This window comes from Pinus tabuliformis, chromosome 5_2 (genome assembly GCF_031772625.1).
Source record: "Pinus tabuliformis cultivar Carrire ecotype Pingquan chromosome 5_2, CPIR1, whole genome shotgun sequence".
NCBI lineage: Eukaryota > Viridiplantae > Streptophyta > Pinopsida > Pinales > Pinaceae > Pinus > Pinus tabuliformis.
The window spans coordinates 919,332,746-919,342,067 of record NC_142306.1 but is presented as its reverse complement, the minus strand read 5'-3'; positions in this window follow the sequence as shown (position 1 = coordinate 919,342,067).

The window sequence follows — 9,322 nt, the reverse complement described above, 5'->3', positions numbered from 1 at the left end:
GAGAGAAGTAAAGAGTACCAACCTCAGTCTTTCTCTTGGCTCCTTACTTGTTTCCTCTCCCCCTTGATAGAGCTTCGCCACTCCTTTCTCACTTGTCCCATTTCAAAGAACACCTGTGGAGTCAAAGTAGCAAAATACCGTCAAAGCATAGCGATCTATAACCATAAACAATGTAGAATCCTATGTACATTAACCATACAAATGCATACACAAATACAAGATTCAGAAATATACAAGTATATGGAGGAAAACTCAAATAGCTTTATTGATAGAAGTAGTAGAAGAGAGGATTACAACCCAGCTGTCTGATCCAGCATCATCCTCCCAGCATGAAATCCCTCTTCACCTCACAAGATCACCCAACAATATATTGTCTCAAAGAGAAACCAACAACACTTCGTTACAAATTACAAAATTCCAACCTCTCGATCTCTAGGATGAGGGATCCATATATAGATGTTTGCAGGGGAGTGAGTCAGCTTTTGGGATTTTGATTAGTGTCATTTCACTGATAGTTCTTGGTTCCACTTGGAGATTTCATGATCTCTTACTCATCCCTGGGCGAATTCAGAGAGGCAAGTGTCATATGAGGAGTTTCTAGAAGATTCTTTGATTTTCCACCTAGCAAACTACCTCTGCCATTTGTTTGCTCTCGCTCATTGGACCCTACAGAAGGGATTTTCAGTATGAATCACACCCTTTGTGTATAGCAAGTGAGATGCATTGCACCCTTAGCATCGAGCAGTCTATATGGTCCAGTTTTGACCAGTTCTAAGCAGTTTTTTGGGGAGAACTTCTGGGAAATGATGTAATCAGTTGACCTTGATCCTTTAGGGTATGAAACAACGCTTTTAGGGGTTTGAGAACCCTTGATTTATTGACATATGTGATTGGGGTTGCAATGCCCAAATATGTCTATAATAGTTGCCCCCTAAAGCATGAGGTCGTAAATCTTCTAATGTCGGGTGAAATGCTTTATCATGAGGATCCAAGGTTTTTCGAATTGGAAGGTGACCTATAATAAGATACAATACAATACATTATCTTCATAATATTTTCATGATCTAGCTAAGGAAGGAATTCCCACGCTGAACTTTATATATTCATTTTCATGTACATAGGACAGAAAATCGTCTGTGTGGCAGACTGATGATTCTGGTAGAGCCAACATCCCTTAGCTTGGATGATTATCTGTGCAGCTATAATGTACATTTGATGTCTTTATTTTCCTAAATATATTGCAGCCTAGCTGATGAAACTAGATCTGGGGTCTTCAAAATAGTTCAATCTTCGCCGAAGTACAAGTCGATCCATGTGAAAAGATGTTTTTATGTCGAACATGGAAAGACATCACTTGATTACCAGCCAATGATGTAAGTTATTAACAAGTGTGAGAGGAATCACCAATAATGATAATGAACCTCAAGGTACTGCAGTACAATTCACGTGGTGTGAATACATGAGTCGATTTCGAACACCATGCAAAATCTTTCGGTCGAAGGCCATTGACGTATACTTATCGCTGGAAGTAAGAAACTTACCATTAAGGCATGCAAGCTTCAAAGTACTGAAAGGGTTTTTCCTAAGTCAACTTCTTGGATAATGAGTTGACGTGGACAAGAAGTGACCCGTCGTAGGAGGGCCTTAATGAATGCCACTTCTATGACACGGAACAGAGCAAATTATTTTGTGGAGGTGAAAACGATCTAATGATACAAGGTTCAGGGTGGCAGTCATGAAAAATGGAGAGTGAAGGTATTGCAGTGGATGAGGTGTTATCTGGGTTGGTGAATTCTCTGAGCAACTTCTCTTGAACATATCGGCAACACTGGAATGGATCGATAGCGTTAACCCCAAAATGGATGGTATGGACGACCAATGGTGATATGATCGGTGAACGGAATAACCCAACCCGACTCAATCATGGTGATGGAGTGAAAGTGTCATGTTCAAGAGCGACCTGCTACCAAAGAATTTTTTTCAAATTTTCTTCCCTTTTTCCCCAGTCATTGCTGACCAATACCTCTTTATTTTTGTCAAGCTTGAGGAGGATAACATATGCTTCTTCTATAATTTGCCCTTCGGGTAAACCTGTCGCTATGTTTTAGCGAGCCTAGAGACAGTGAAACTCGCTCTTGTCTGCATGGACAAGTTTGTCGCTATTGTTTTAATGAGGTTAGTGACAAAGATAACTTGGTCCTTTTCAATTTTAGAGAGTTTGGAAAGGGACAGAAAGGAAACTCCAGTAGTCCTTTTTCATAGTATAATCCCTTAAGTCTGAAAAAGTATAAAATAATACGAAAGGGATGAATTTTTCGATCACTTTAGCGAGACGAAAAAGACAAGCGCTCAATCTTTTTGTGTAATAATCCATCAGGTCCAAAAAGATTAAAATATAAAGGAGGGATGGCACTTCCAATCACTTTAACGAGTTGGAGAGGCCAATTGTTGGGCAATCTTTTCATATTTACGAGTCTAAAAAGAGCTTAAAGGAGATTCATTTTTGAGGAACGGGTGATTTTTTCGGATATCAACTGATTCCAAGTAAGTTTTGGAACTTTTCAATTGTGGTAGTGTAAGGAAGGTGGCTAATAGAATCACTCGTCACAATTGTTCCTCAAAAGGGTAAGCAATCAAGTGGAGGCGTATGATCAGCTAAAAAGGTGGAGGTGATGGTAAGAACACGACCATGGCTCAAAAGCTGATAGAAATGCGATCACAAAGGTTATTTACCGAAGGTGTGTTAATTTTTTAATGAGCTTGAACTCTGGGGGAACATATGCTCATTGCTAGGTTTATTTTTTAACGAGCTTGAACTTCGCGTAAACCTGCTCATGCCAGTCGTATAATAAGGATGTCTCTCATCAGTAGGTTCATTTTTTAGGGAGCTTTCCCCATGCGAAACTTTGCTCCGAGCCTTTTGTATGCAAGCTAAGAATGACCAACTACTGTCCTAAGGGTTAAAGAACTATTGAGGTTAGGTAGGATAGTTTCTCGGTGGGAAACATTCCCTTTACTTCGCCATTGCCATTGGTTCTGGAAAAGGTGAATGGTGGATCAGACCAATCACCTAACTTAAGTAGTTGAAGTTAGTAAAAAACTATGGGGTTATAGTTACACTGGTTGCTTTTCACTTGCATAAAAAAGATTTGCATGCCCCCAGGTATAAAGAGAAGTAGAGTTTCCAGGTTACCATATGGAAGTTCTTACATTAAAGCAAGGTTGTTTTGTCCACGTAGCAGCCAAAACACTTCCTTGGCTTTGTCCATCGAAATAGACAAAGGTGAATGGCAGGAGCTTCCAATCACATAACCTTTGACGAGGAAATCTTATTCCAAACTGATCCCATTTTCTTAAATGGACGGGTGTGTTAGACTAGTCATATATCCTACGAGGAAACCTACCTTATATATGGGGTTTTCCTGCCGAAGTAGACCAGGGAACATGCCCCCTCAGTTTAGTCACATTCACTGAATCACTCGCGCTCATCAGGTGGACGAACTAGAGGTTGATGAGACATTCCTTGTGCGAAAAGACCATTTAGGGATGGAATTTGACTAGTACCCATGTTTGAACTGGGGAATGAAAGTTGGTCTATGAGCTGGACCATTCCGCCTTCATACAGGAAACACATCACCCAAAAGAGTGAGGAAACAATAGCTCCCATGCTATAAATGTAGTCACGCCCAAGGAGTAGATTGTAATCTAGTGGCCCTTGGACTACCATCACGTTTAGATGAACAATTTTCCTTCTCAAAGTTATAGGCAAATTTGGAAGGATCCCTAATGGTCGACTAGTTCCTTTATTGAAGCCTGACAGATTTCGAATCTCAAGCAGAAGCGATGGTGAACCAATTGCTTTCCAAGCAGTTGAGGAAAGGATACTCACAGAAGCCCCTTCATCTATGATAATACCAGCCATGATCAATCTATAAGCTTGTACTATGATTTAGAATGGTACATTAGATGGTAGGAGAGGTCTCCCTAGTAGATTCCAATCAAGGGAAACGACTAGATTTCTCAGAGGAGGGACCGAATAAATGGTTGGATGAATCTCTTGAGCTGAGGGACTCCCCTCCTGTGGTAGAGGAATGGGTAGATTGCCCCCATTCGCATCGGATTTTGTGTTAACAAAAAGAATTTGAATGGTGTCATTCTCATTCTCTTTAGAGACTGTATCATCTGAAGGTGGACTCTCTGAAGACAAAACTGGGTTGACTGCCATCTCGACTTGTTGACTTTGGTCCAGTGTGGACTCAGAGGGTTTATCTTCGATGATAGGCATTTCGACCGACAACAGAGGTGTGCCAGTCAGATTTTCAACTAGTGATGGACTTGGCAAGAGTGTCTTGTATCCAGGAGGAAGTCGCTGTAGTGAAGTAGGATGGTTATCCAAGACTGTTTTAGCTTTGTTCAGGAAAGGGAAATCGTGGAGAGCATGATCACCTTCACACAATCTACAAGGAAACTTAGATCTTCCTTTTCTCCCATTGACTTCATTTTCACTAGTTGATGGTGTAGTCTCAACATGATCGACAGAGGTTGAAGACACCAGATCATGCAAGCGGGGAGACCAGTCTCTCAAGATCCGCGGGATGCAGGGACAATCTCAATGATAGTGGTCTCCTTTGCAGATGACACAGGGAGATTTGGGCTTGGATGGTGCAGTGTGTGGATTTTTGCCAGATGATGCATGGTTGCCCCCTTTTGTCATTGGCTTCTTCTTCTTATTTACTTGGTTTTTAGCGTTACTAGTTTCACCAAGCGAAGAAGAAGAAGGAGAGGGAGAAACAAACGAAGTGGAAGGTGGGCGAGAAACTTCAGTATCATCTGGTTGCTGATTTGATTGTTGAGGATTTATGGTGTTTTGAATGACAGAGGTCGAGAAAAGCCATACTGGCAGGCCAATTGTGAGTCCTGGAAGGGAAAATATAGCCATATGTGAAGCACCAACATCTCCCCAAGAGGAGAAGGGACTAGGATTTCCCCCATGGGGAAATCCTTGATTGGTAGACTCCATTTTCTCATCCTAAGACCAATGAGGGAATAGTGATTTTATTCCAAATTAAAATAAATTTTATGATGCTTTGACACAACTTGCTTTTTCAATTTTTAAGAGTCGATAAAAAGCTAAAGATGACTCTAGTCGCCTTCGATTTTTAATGAACCTAAAGTGAAAAGTGCTCAGATGGACCTTTTCTTTTAAGGAGTCTGAAAAGGAATGAAAGTGACTACAATGGAAATCTAGATAGAGGGATTACCAAACCAATCACAAACTGCAATATACTTTTACGTATGGTAGTCAATCTTCCCGAATGATGTGTTCAGTGCATTGCGATCGATTGGGTGGTAGACATGGCTTCCTAAAGATAAAGGATATAGCTTATTGTGGCCTCCCAATATATACTCGAGGTACATGGGAGCACAAGTCTATACTGGCACTTGTCGTATCAAAGAGGAGGAATCACCCAACCTATGATGAAAACAATAGTTAACAGGCTTTACGACGCCGGAATACGTCTCTAGCCTAGACTTCTAGATGTTTGTGCATTAGGTTCCAAAGCATTTTTATGTTCATTGAGGTTTATTTTATAGTTGATATTTCTTAAGAAGTTTTCCTTTCAAGGTTCACCACGTGATGTAGATGTACAATTCCTAAACATGCAATCTAAGATGATAAACAATCGTTTACTTTCTTTTAGCAATGAAAATCCTAGCTACTCAGGAAAGATAAAAAAAAAATATTCAACATAGAGCAGAGAGCACACACTAGATGCTCTTTTCCTAAATCAATTTCCGCATGCAGTCTAAATGCAAATCCATATGCATGTATTTGTTTTTCAGTTTCCTTAATGTGAGAATGACAAAAAGAAAACTATGTACAGATCTGAACTATTTTCTTTCGACGCAATAGTACTAACAATTTTCTCTTTTAGAAACGAAAGGAAGACTAAGACGACACTTTGCGATTTCGAATTTAAAACTGATTTCGACACTTGAAATACTAATATTTTCAAAATCAAGTACAGTGGAAAAAGTGTAATCGACTATCTAAAATAAGAAGACTTTATGACACTCTTTTTCTTGACTGAAAACGACAGTTGCAACAATTTAAAATCAAAAGACGACAGTTCGATTAAGCTACTTTTTGCAAAGGAGAACTATAAATTAGGAAAAATACACAAAAATGATTCACAATTATTTATCAATGGAGGCTAAATAATGCAAAGGAAGAAGGTTTCAACAGTGATATACTGATCATCGACAACAAAACTACTGAATAAAGCTGAAGACAATGAAGAAAAAACCAAAATCTGGAGGCAGAAACAATATCACTCAATCATCACACTTGTCCTTAAGGAAAACAGGGATGCATCTCACCTGCAACACACGGGAGGTGTGATGCATCTAGATTTCCAGTGAGAGATAGTGCGATGGTCCAGGGACGAGACTAAGCTTGGTTTTCAACCACAGTTTGCAGTTAAGTTCAGGGATTTAGGCTGATCTAATGATAGAAAATAAACAGAAAGTATAGGGGCTGATCTAATGAGGTTATTGAGCTACCACTAGGGCACTTAGGATGTTTTCAAGTCATATGTTCAGTTCATAAACCAACCCAGAGATTGACTAAAGCAGCATTGATCTACTTTGCAGTTGCATAGCAAAAGCAGTCCGAAGGCTAGCTGGCTTAACTTCAGGCTCCGTCTATAGTTTATAAAGCAAACAATAGTAACAAACAAACAAACTATTCTCTCCCCAGTGGAGTTGCCATTTTGTTATCGGGAAAACTAGTGTCCATTCAGAGTTGCTCACTAGGATGGGTAGCTATCTTAGAAACAAACAATTCAAAGTAACTTGTGTTTTCCTTTATGAGAGATAGATGAGAGAGAAGTAGAGAGTACCAACTTCAGTCTTTCACTTGGCTCCTTACTTGTTTCCTCCCTCCCTTGATAGAGCTTTGCCACTCCTTTCTCACTTGTCCCATTTCAAAGAACACCTATAGAGTAAAAGAAGTAAAATACCATCAAAGCATATAGATCTATAACCATAAACAATGTAGAATCAGATGTACATTAACCATACAAATGCATACACAAATACAAGATTCAGAAATATACAAGTATATGGAGGAAAACTCAAATAGCTTTATTGATAGAAGTAGTAGAAGAGAGGATTACAACCTAGTTGTCTGATCTAGCATCATCCTCCCAGCATGAAAGCCCTCTTCACCTCATAAAAAGCAAGATCACCCAACAATACAATGTCTCAAAGAGAAACCAACAACACTTCCTTACAGATTACAAAATTCCAGCCTCTGGATCTCTAGGATGAGGGATCCATATATAGATGTTTGCAAGGGAGTGATTCAGCTTTTGGGATTTTGATTAGTGTCATTTCATTGATAGTTCTTGGTTCCACTTGGAGAGTTCATGATCTTTTACTCATTCCTGGGAAAATTCAGAGAGGCAAGTGTCATATGAGCAGTTTCTAGAAGATTCTTTGAGTTTCCACCTAGAAAACTGCCTCTACCATTTGTCTGATCTTGCTCATCACACCCTGTAGAAGGGCTTTTCAGTATACATCGCACCCTTTGTGTGTAGCAAGTGAGATGCATCGCACCCTCAACATGGAGCAGTTTGTATGGTCTAGTTTTGACTATTTCTGAGCAGTTTTTCACGGAGAACTTCTGGATGATGTAATCAATTGACCTTGATCCTTTAGGGTATGAAAAAACACTTTTAGGCTTTTGAGAACCCCTCGGTTTATTGACATATTCAATTGGGGTTGCAGTTCCCAAATATGTCTATAACATGGGGTGATCTTCTTACAAGGTCTGGACTCTGGGGATCCTTCTTGGTTCGCAGAGTTCGGGGGGATTTAGGGAGCTCGGCTGTCTGTGGTGGAGCATTCCATGGACTATCGGCAGAAGGTTTTGGGGATTTAATAATTTCTTCTTGGTAATGCTTTGGTAAGGCCTGAAAGCACAAAAATGCTTTCAACTTCTCATCACTCATAATGTACCAACTTTGAACCCATGACAGCTTTCTTGTGGAATGGTAAAGCGAGGTGGTGTGATTGTTGTTGTACTTATAAAAGATTTCGAATTTAAAACTAGCTGCTCGCCCTAATTGTAGCTCATAAATGTGACTTTGGTGGTTACCCTGCTGTATTAACTGTCCCCCACCTGATCCAATGCATCTTAAATGGGCCATCATGTCATGAATAGTACCAGAAATGGTTGCTTTCCACCTCTCCTTCGCAGCAGTGAATCCCCAGAGACGTAGGTGGGGTTTTTTTATATATACTACAACTATGTTGAACAACTTTGCAGCGGCCTCTTTTATAGTCCTGTGCCCCCTTCCAACTGCATGGGGTGATAGGACTAGTCCTTGTATGGATAGTTAGATGGGTGAACCCCTCATGTGGGTCTTTCGTTTCCCAGCTAGCATGGGCCGCGGGCACCCTTTATATTCCTTTGACTTTTCTAGCAGAAGGCAATGTTCGCGTTCCTGTTTTCCTAGGTGTAGTCGCAGCCATGCTAGTGGGGTTGTTGCCTGTAGCAGAGTAGAAAATCTAGCCCAGTTTGGTTCCTTCCTTATTTCCTTCACGTAGCCCATGTAGGTGACTTTTAATTGCAGCTTGTCAATCGCTTCATCTAACTTTGTACTTTGCGTGTGTAGAGCTATAAAAAGGGTCTCTTTTGCCTCTAATTACCTCACATTAATATGTCAATCCAGGAACATTTGGTTATTTCAAAGAGTGACTCAATCTGAGGCTACTTGTCAGAGTAATGCAAGTAGTACAGCGTCCTACAAAATACAAGAGTAAACTGATGCTTGTCTATAACTAAGTTCCTTCAAATGACTAAAGCACACACTCTCAAAATATCAGTCAAGGGTCCGACAGCAGTAGTCCATCCCTTTGGAAACTGATGGAAAGGAAACTAGAGCATGGATCATGGGTCTGGGAGCAAGGCAGTAAATGCAGAGGCTCACTACAGCCACAGATCGTCTCTCACACCAAATGCGAGTAAATGAAACAGCAAATAGAAATGGAATGACAAATAGGAAATTAAACAGTAAATCTAGAAAGGAACAACAATGCTTAAAATGGAACAACAATTCTGAAATGGAACAGCAATCACTATAACTAAACCTCGCGAGTAACAATCAAACTTTATCCTATCAACTCAAAAGCTCTTATCGTAATCAAAACTCCAATCTTTCATTCTCCAAACAAATCACGCAATCCAATATAGGAACAACAATAACTCTCAATTATGGAACAACATGTGAAAGTCATACACACATAACACTCTAAG